We start from the raw sequence: 8597 nt of genomic DNA, 5'->3' as shown, positions 1-8597 counted from the left end.
TGAAGAGGCCGAAGCCAAAAGGCCTAAGAATAGGCCATAGGAAAAAAGCCTCTCGCCTTCCACATTCCCTTGCTTTTATGCCCCCGAATCAGGTACCACCCAATGGTGGGATCAGATACCACCCAATGGTGGAAGCAGAATCAGGTACCACCCTCGGGTGGAAGCATGATGCCAGGTCACACCCTAGGGTAGGGCACAATCACCGATCAGGGTAGGGTCAGTAACATAATAATCCCATTAAAATGTTTACATACACAACAGGGGGCCTGTTGGATGAATAATAATTCAGGTGTGAATCAGACCCTCCTTCTCTTGACCCTTCTGTGGGTTGAAGGGTGAAGGAATCAGGAGGCAGGAGTCCCAGTCTTGGGGAACCTGGCTCTTACTACAGCCAGGAAGCTGTGTCAACTGCAGGCAGCCCTAAGTCATCCACAGACCTGGGAGCCTAAGCCTGCACGAAGAGCAGACCACAAGGGAAGGCAGAAGGACAGGCCCACAAACTCTCCACAGGCTCCTCCTAGGCACCCAGCTCAGTGCTCAGATTGGCCTTGGCCGACATCTCTGCTTCCTCTTTTCTTTACTGAGGATGACCCCAGAGTTGGATAAGTTGCTCTGGGTCCTTTGCAGAGAAGGACTGAGAGCAAGGAGATGTGGACACTGGAACCTAAGCAAGCTCTCATTCTTTGATCTTCATGACAAATGCTATATCGTCCTAAAGGAAAATAGAACATGGGGCCCAAGAGTCTCTCTGAGGTAATCCGGAGAGGGAAACTCTCCCCAACACTTCCCTCCACATGGCTAGAAGGTGAAACCTTTCCTGGAGAGAGGAGGAGCTGTAAGAAAAGAACAACAGGATTCAGAGGTAGGCAAGTTTTCTGGAGCCTTATGGAACTCCTACAGACCAAGCTGAGTGCTTCCAGCATCAACTCAGGAACAGATAGGAAGCAGCATTCCGCAGTGGAATTTCTTAGTGCAAGTCCTTGGTGGAGGAGGCCAAAGATTCCCTCAGCCCAGTTTGGGGGGTTGTCATCTTTCTGTCTTGGAGTCAAGGTAGGAGGCCAGGGCTAAATTGAAGTTCAGAGAGGGATGGATAGTGAGTCTGGCCTGCAGATCTGTGCATGGCAGGTTGGTGAAGAGAGGCCCCAAACAGCATTGACTCGTGCCAGAGGCCTTGCCTTGAGGGCATCTCTCAGGCCCCTTCTTTCCTCTTAGACACCTGGAGCTTGGCCCTGGGCCCTCCTGTCTGATCCTAGTCCTAGGTTAAATGGAACTGGTGCCAACTTACTTGCAAAAGGTGGTAAGAAGGAAAGAGACTGGCCTGGTTGTTAGGAGCCTCAGATTTGAATCTTTGTCACTTATTCTTTGTGCCATTAGCAAGGGGAGCACCTCTCTAAGCCCAGGGAAAAATGAAGGCCCAAGTGGGTTGTCTCTGCAAAGGTATGGCCTGAGATGGAAGGGAGGATAGGCAGCAGGAAGCTGGGTGCTGATGACCTGGACTCTGGGATCTGAGAGAGTAACTAAAGAGGGACAAAGGGAGGCAAGAGAGTCCGGATGTGCTCATTGTACTCAGGCAGCTTCAGGGTACATGGCGCCCCTCCCTAGGGCACAGGAAGAAGAGCTTTCTCCTCTGGAATGTGGCCTTCTGCCTCCCCACCTCCTCACTCCCACCCCCGCAAGAGACAGTCCTCCAGCATTTGGGCCGAATTAAGAGTGTCAGCTGCCTCTGAATCACATCTGCCCTGAGCCAGGGCTGCACGAAGGCTCATGTCCCCATCAATGAGTCTCAGATTCTGTCCTACAAGGCTCTGGGGGTGGGGAGACCTTGGGGAGACCCAGGAGGAAAAAGTGGAGCTCTGGGCCCCACCCATGGTCTCACAGTCTTTGCTTTTATTTGTGCTATGGATCTGGCTCTTCTTAATTCCAGTGAAGGAAAAGACCTCTGCATCCAAATACGAAAAGGGAGCAAAGAACCTATGTCCCGCGGGCTGGTCTAGAGTGCAGAAAGTCACCACTGACAATGTGGTGGGCTTGGAAGTCTGTCCACAGGCCTTATGCCCAATCTACCCTCTAGCCAGCCCTGAGAACTTGCTTCTGTCAGGGCCATGGAGACCTCAAGGACAAGACAGGACTGTTATCCTCACACTTATTTTCTAAGGCAAGATCTGGACATCTAAGCACTCGCATGTTTGACCTTGTTTCCAGCTGCCATGCACTTGCTTCACACCTATGGACTTTCACAACATCTAAATAAGAAAGTCAGCTCTGTCCAGTGGGAGCAGAGAAATGAAACAAAATACCTGGGAGCTGCAAAGTGCAGAGCCAGTATCAGAAGGTGGGCTATACCATTGCACAGTGTATATATGGAACTCTGGCACTACATGGATCAGTTTTTTGTGATGGTGCTACGCCAGGTGCAGGTAGATTCAGGGGACTTAGTTATGTGAGTTTAGGGGACCATTAGCAAAGCAGAATGCAGATGCGCTGTTTGAGTAAAAAAAAAAAAAAAAAAAACAATGACACTTAAAATTAGTTTTTTTATATTGGTGATAAGGCTGTTCCATGAGAAAAAAAGTCCTTTCACGGAGCTGGAGAGATAGAACAGAGGGTAAAGTGCTTGTCTTGCACATTACCAAATTGGATTTGATCCCTGGCATCCCATATGGTTCCCTGAGCTCTGCTGGGAGTAATCGCTGAGTGCAGAGCCAGAAGTAAGCCCTTAGCATGGCCAGGTATGGGAAAGAAGGAAACAGAAGAAAGAAAGAAAGAAAGAAAGAAAGAAAGAAAGAAAGAAAGAAAGAAAGAAAGAAAGAGGAAGGAAGGAAGGAAGAAGGAAGGAAGGAAGGAAGGAAGAAGGAAAGAAGGAAGGAAGGAAGGAAGGAAGAAAGAAAGGAAGGAAGGAAGGAAGAAAGAAAGGAAGAAACGAAGAAAGAAAGGAAGAAACGAAGAGAAAGAAAGAAAGAGAAGAAAAGAGAGAAAGAAAAAGAAAGAGAAGAGAGAAAGAAAGAAGAGAGAAAGAAAAAGAAGAGAGAAAGAAGAGAAAAAGAAAGAAAAAGAAGGAATGAAGAAAGAAGAAAAGAGAAAGAAAGAAGGAAGGAAGGAAGAAGGAAGAAAGAAGAAAGAAAGAAAGAAAGAAAGAAGGAAGGAAGGAAAGAAAGAAAGAAAGAAAGAAAGAAAGAAAGAAAGAAAGAAAGAAAGAAAGAAAGAAAGAAAGAAAGAAAGAAAGAAAGAAAGAAAGAAAGAAAGAAAGAAAGAAAGAAAGAAAGAAAGAAAGAAAGAAAGAAAAAGAAAAATAATCTTGTAACAAATGTTGGGACAATGGACTATCCACAGGTAAAACATGGACACTCATCCCCTACTTTGCTCCACAGAAATGAATGCAGAATAGATCAAAGATGTCTGTGAAACATAAAAACTACAACTCTTACAAGAAAATATAAATGTAAATCTTTGTGATGACCCTGGGTTTAGTAAGGATTTTTTGGATCAGCAAGCCAAATGACAATAAAAGGAATATTAGATATATTTGATATCATCAAAATAAAAATATATTTCCAAGAACCATAAGGGAGAAAGGTTTATAAGTCACTATAACTCAGAAGGAACAGATATCAAGACTATACCAAAATTTGTACAACTCACTCATAAAAGGGCAGTCCAATTGTACAGAGTTCTGGAGAGGCGTTTTTCCAAGGAAGATATACCAATTGGCCTTAGGCACTAGGAAAAGGTGCTCTGACTTACTAGGGTTCAGAGAACTGCAATTCAAAACCACAAGGACATACTATTTCACACCTACTCAAAACCTAAAGACAGCTCAGGAAAAACTTCAATGAGAGTGTGGAGAAATGGGAACCAGAAGACTTTGTTAGTTGGAAGACTGTGTAGAAATCAAACTGAGTCACCAGATCTAGCACGTCTGTTCCTGAAAATATAGGCAAGAGAAATGAAACTATTTGTCCATATAAAAACATATACAGGATTTCTCCCAACAGCATTGTTCATGATGGCTCAAAGCTGAAAACAACCTAAATTTCATTCAACTGATGAATGACTCATTCAATTGATTCAACTGATGAATGGCTAAACAAAATGCTGTATCATCTATAACTTGGACTAATATGTGACAGTGTGCTGACCTATAGTGTAATGAATCTTAAAAAGATGATACTGAGTGAAAAAAGTCAGTCACAAAGAGCATTTATAATTGTATTTATAATTATAAATGATTCCATTTATAGGAAATATTGACAATTGTATTTATAATTATAAATGATTCCATTTATAGGAAATATTGACAACTTTCAAGACAACGATTGCAATAGTGGTTGGCAAATTGTATATGTGGGAGTGGGATGTGTGCAGCATTTGAGGGATCTGATTGTGTTGATGGTTACCTGAACTGTAGTTTTATCATTAAATGATATCTTTTAATAGGTGAATCATGATATATGGATTATATCTCAATAAAGCTACCATTAAAGAAGATGTAAGAGTAACAGCATGTTAACTATGGAGAGAAAAGGCACTGAAGCTTGGGGTAAGCCTTGTAGCTCAGAGGATTGTATATGCAAGGTTCTGTGGCTGAAAGTCCCTTTCAGTTAAAAAAGCCAAAAGTCCAAGTCGTAGGAGTTCACTGAAGTAAGAGGAGAAGAAGGAATAGCCAGTGGTCCAAAGGAGCAGGCTGAGGACTCCAAGGGCATAGGTATGGGGAAGGTTTGGATTCAAGTGATGAGGCTTCAATAACAGCTTGACACTGACAAGGCTTGACTGTTCTCTTCCCTTCTTTCATCTGCCTGGACACCCCCAGGCTAATTGGTGAGTTCCATGGAAATTTGAGAACATTGGAGTCAGAAGTTTCTGTGAAGGGCTGGCTTTGAGCAGAGTTCAGCCTAAATCACAGTGGTGGGCTATTCTTCCAGGAGATGCCTTCTGTACAAAGCCCCAGATGAGAGTTATGTTTTCTCTGCTCCCAGCTGCCTTTCTGAATTCCAGAGATCACTGAGAGTCAGCCACTGTATCTCCATGTTGGGGCCTGAGGGTGTTTCCTGGGGAATTGGCGTTGATGCTGTAGGAGGGACAACCTCTGGCCTTGCAAGCCGCTTCTTCCCACTCAGGGGGCCTAGGGAGTAGGCAGGCAAAACAGCCAGGCCATGGCCTGGTCTAGTCTGTAGCCTGGAAGCTGACTAATTCCTTAGAACAGGGTCCAGACCAACTGCTGGTGAGACAGGGCTGCATGGGGGCTGCTTGGAGAGCAGCTAATTCTGGCCCCCTGGCAGCTGGAATTTGTTCTATTCTCTTAACAAACACTCTGCTTCCTGTTCAACCTCCAGGCTCATTTCAATCTACCATAGTTTGAGATGAGAAGCAAGAGCAGAGGGAGCCTTCAGAAAGGCATAGTCCCAAATAGTCCAGCATACAAGAAGCCTGGAAATTCCCCGAGGAAATCACTGGGTGGGGGAAGTGATGGAAGGAAAGATGGTGGGAAGGACTGGAGAAGAAGGGCTGGAAAGAGGTGCTGGAAGGGAAGGCCTGGTCCTTGACCAGCCAGCCAGGCAGAAACCCTATGACTATTACACTTTGACTTCGGAAGGTGAATATGTTCATGCCACCATTCTGTTCAAGGAGCACCATAAGGTCAGAGGTATCATCTTTTTATTTTTTTAATTTTTGGTTGCAATCACCTGACAATGTCATTGAGAGACTGTTTGAGGGTGCACTGTTTGAGAGTGACACAAATCAATCAGGTCATGCTAAGTTTACTACAGAGTCTAGTGCTACTCCAGAGTGACCAGCTTCCTGTAGGTGGAACTGTGACCACTTCTGAGGGTATTTTTGTTTTGTTTTGGGGGTTGGGGTGTTGGGCACACCCAGCTATGCTCAGGTCTTATTCTTGGTTCTGTGCTCAGGGATCACTCCTGGTGGAGATCAGGAGACATAAGTGATGCTAGGGATCAAACTGGGGTCAGTCCCATACAAGGCAAGCACTTTAACTCCTGTTCTCTTTCCATCCTGGAAGCCCTTTTTGGAAGACACATGATGCCCCTGGACCACATTGCCCTGATTTCTCCTTGGTCCCCTGGCAAGAAGCTTTCCAAGGCTTGATTGGCATTGCCCTTTACTTCAACTTTGTAAGCCTGATCCCAAACCAGGCTTGAGACTATACCTGCCAGGTGTAGGGATACTTGAGGTCATTTTTACTGATCCTCACTGAGATTCTACAAATGGATTCCCCCACTTCATTATAAGGGAAACTGAGGCTGAGAGAGTTGAGGAGGCTAGCAAGGCCAGCAGAAGACACAGCAGGATTGGGGTCATAAGCAAGTCTAGGTAGTTTGTTCCTATTACTTCTATGCCAGCTGCCTTCAGCCAAGATGTAGTAGCTGTGGTAGGCCAAAAGATGAAGAGCAGGGCTAGGGGGTCAGAGAGTTCAGGTCAGAGAATTAGGGCTGGATTGATTGCATAGAGGTTAAGGCATTTGTCTTGCATGAGGCTAGCCTGAGTTCAATCCCTGATATCCCATATAGTTCCCCAAGTACCACTAGGAGTAATTCCTGAATGCAGAGCCTGAAGTAACCCTCAAGCATTGTCTGGTGTGCCTCTCCCCAAAAACAAATAAAATAAAAAAGAAAGTTCAGTTTGTCAAGAGTCTTCCTCTAGCCAGCCTCCCTTCCATTTCCTTATCTGTTAAGGAATCATGAACTCAACTCCACAGAATTTCAAACACAATCTCATGGTATAAAATAACCCTTGGACACCAGTTCACTCTTCGCCCACACCTGCTCTCCATGGGGCACAGAGGGCCAAGGGCAGGCGTCCTGCCTTTCACCCCAAGGAGAACCCCAGCTCCGGGTGGTTATTTTTAGGCCTGTGTTCGCAACCACAGAACCACATGTGAGATTTACTCTGGCCTAGGCCAGCCTGGAAGAAGAAGTGCCCACTTGTGACGACAAAGGGCGATTCCCTGAGGTCAGGTTGGGCTACTCCCATTGGCAGGGCCCATCTCACAGCCCCCACAGCCACCCCAAACAGGCCAAGGAAAATTAGCTGAGATGCCCGATTGAGGTACATTTTTCAAACCCTAGAATGCAGAGGGAAGGGGTCAGGGCCAGCTAGGTGGGACTCATTGAGGCTCCTCTTCTAGCCGCCCCCTCCACCTTTAGCTCCAGCATTGCCCATGTATTTAGCTGCTTACTATGGAGGGAAACCTTTCTGTTTTGTTTGGGTTTGGGTTGGGGGGCCACACCCAGAAGTGCACAGGGGTTATTCCTGGTTATTCTGTGCACAGAGATAAGTCCTAGCAGACTTGGAGGACTATGAGATGCCAAAGATTGAACCTGGATCAACTGTGTGCAAGGCAAGGACTCTGCCTGCTATCCCATTGCTCTGGCCCCAAAAGTTTTAAGGCTTTCTTTTGTCCCAATGGCAAAAAACAACAAGGGGAGGGGGCTCTGAAAGCCTTTGACTGTCAGACTGGAGATCTGAGCAGTGACACACCCTAGGGCACCATCTAAATGGCTAAATGGGACCCCAGGTGTCATACCTGCATCGTTATGAGTCCACAGCAATATCCTGGGGCCCATGCCCAAACCCCAGATGAGTTCCAGCCTCACTCTTCAGCACTGATAACCTCTGACAGTCTTATTTTCCAGATGTGAAATCTAAGTTACTGGAAAAGCTACCACCATAGACTGACTTTAGTTTAGAAGTTCTCCAGGAGACAAAGAAGTCCAGCCAGAGAGATCATACTGAGGATAGGGTGCTTGCTGCATGGAGGTTATGCAGTTGACCCAGGTTTCATTTTCAGCACCTCATATGGTCCACTGAACCCCACTAGGGGTGATCCCAGGAGTGAGCCAGGAGTAAGACCTGAGCACTATCAGACGTGGCCTAAAAGAAAGATGACCTGGATGAATCTGAGTGTCCACCTGCTAGAACCATCGGCTCTTCTGCACCTACAAACATTACCCCCCTGGGGGAGTATATACTTATATATACTTATGTACTATAGAGCTACACACACACATACACACACACACACACACACACACACAAACTCATACTCACCTGGGTACCACTCAATCCCAGTTACATGTGTTTGCATCATACATACTCACAGCACCAGAGATGCCCCCTAGCTTCTAGCCATTCTCGATACAAGACACACCTGCCTGCTACCCTCCTTTGGGTGACCAGAAACTCATGAACATGTGTCTGCACAAGAAGCACAAAGCAGCACAAACATGGGCAAGTTCCTACATGCCCCCATTCTCAAATCATGCTGTAAGCAACCAGGGTTCCATTCCCCACCAACCCTAAGGTAAGTGTATCCAAATGACACTCAAGCCAGCACCAGGTGTACACACGAACATAAGTCTGTGTGTGTATGTAGCCTTCACAGTCATCAATACACAACAACAACTGCTCTATATCTGATCAGTGATGATACATCACACAATGTGGCCAGCTACACACACTCAGAGATGCATATGTTCATCTCTGCATGTACACACATAAGCATGCCAATACAGTACCCATGTGTGGATTCTATCTTGTCCAGCTCTATTACTGATATCCAATCTGGCAAAGGTTAGAAACAC

This window comes from Suncus etruscus, chromosome 9 (assembly GCF_024139225.1).
Source record: "Suncus etruscus isolate mSunEtr1 chromosome 9, mSunEtr1.pri.cur, whole genome shotgun sequence".
NCBI classification, from domain to species: Eukaryota; Metazoa; Chordata; class Mammalia; order Eulipotyphla; family Soricidae; genus Suncus; species Suncus etruscus.
Note: the sequence above shows the minus strand (reverse complement) of the source record.